The sequence below is a fragment of the Brassica oleracea genome, chromosome C5, assembly GCF_000695525.1.
Source record: "Brassica oleracea var. oleracea cultivar TO1000 chromosome C5, BOL, whole genome shotgun sequence".
Taxonomy (NCBI): Eukaryota; Viridiplantae; Streptophyta; class Magnoliopsida; order Brassicales; family Brassicaceae; genus Brassica; species Brassica oleracea.
The window spans coordinates 11,843,905-11,845,672 of NC_027752.1; positions in this window are offsets into that span (position 1 = coordinate 11,843,905).

Here is a 1,768-nt window from a genome sequence, read left to right on the forward strand (position 1 = left end):
AAAAAGATTGGCATAAAAGATGTGACAACTCAAGTGTGTATAGCCATGACTCCGTACACAAGGGACCCTAAGGAAGAAGCATTAAGTTCGTTTAGTTCAAATAGGGTTGTAGTTGGCTTCAACGACTAGGTTTCAGCAATCAACAAGTTTCAAGAAGAGTTTTCAAGGCACGAAACATACAAGTCTTTTCGAGAGGTGCATAGCTTTTCAGGTGAAACGTAGTGTTCTTTATAAGGCATTTAAAATCATTGCTCCCAATGCAAGTGAATGCAACCTATATGCCCTAGACTCTCATAGAAATGAAAAATGATGCAAACTAAATGAATTTTTTTTTTTTTTTATGCAAATAGGTATGCAATGCATGACTCATGAAACAACATCAAAGCAAACATGATCAAATGCTTGGTACCTCCCCCAAACTTGAGTTACACAGTCTCTGTGTTGTCAAGTAAAGAGAGAGATACCGAAAAGAAAACTAATATGCAAAAAGGAAATGGTATATACAAGGGAGAGAAAGAAGTACCTCCTATGGATAGTAGGTGGGGGAAGATGCCCCATCATCGTCGTCGTCAGGGGGGAAGGTGGTGTAGTAACCACCGGATGCTGAACCGGAGCCTCCATACCATGGTTGGTTCTCAACCTCGTCAATCTCGACCTCACTATCAGAAGAAGAAGCGAGGGAAGGGGACTTGTTACCGGAAGTGGAAGGTTGAGTGGGTGGGTTCCTCCACTTACGCTGAAGCTGCGCAGCAGTGAAGGGGAAGCCAAGAGCATCATGCGGAGGTGGAGGCTGGGGGTTTGAGGTGTTCGCGAAAGCGAAGTCTGCTGAGCTACATCCAGCTATTCCTCCCCTGGTTAAGACATCAGCTACTTTCTTCATGAATTTGGCTGAGGTCTTAACCTGCTTCTTTACTGTCTTGCTTAGCGACTTGCACTTATCCTTCAGCTTTTCTATCGTTCTGTCCTGAGCCTTGTTCCACCTCTGAAGGCGACTAATGTGGTCATGAGCATCACGAAGAGCTCCAGGGGGAAGAACTCCGTCATGTGGCTTGAAGTAGTAGCGCGGAGGTCCATAGATATGCTCAGAAGGGTCTGCAACAGGCGAGTCATGTCGCGTAGGAACACTCCTTCTCCTTGATGGAGCAGCATTAACTGGATCGAGAGGCCCGTGTTCACCAAGAAAGTACTCCTGGGGTATGTTGAAGCTGATAGCTCCAGGTATCTCTAAACTCGTCAGGTTCCGGTTTGGGAGAACCATTCGAGAGGCCCGTGTTCTCCAAGAAAGTACTCCTGGGGTATGTTGAAGCTGATAGCTCCAGGTATCTCTAAACTCGTCATGTTCCGGTTTGGGAGAACCACTTCGACTGGCTTGCCCTGCAAGTAGTAGTGGTAGACGTAGTCCTTCCCATACATCCCACTAAAATAGGTAGCAATCCTCAAGTAGGTGCCATCAATGAACTTAGGTCCCGCTGCGTCATTTCCCAAGGGAACATTCAGAAATTGGAGCAGTGGTGTGATCTTTCCACCTATCCCCATCTTTGGGCGCGAATCAGTGGTGTACCACGCCCAGTCTCTGTAGTGCTGGAGACGACCCACAAAGAAACTGACCATCCCGAAGGTAGCATAAATGTCGGTGCTGGGAAGGGGTAAAACTCCAGGTTGGGCGTAGGGACGGATAGCCGGACAGAGCAGTCGCATGTCTTCCTCAGTAACCATACCATCTTGCTTCCGTGGGTAGAATGCATGGACGAGCATCCTGTGGAGGTAA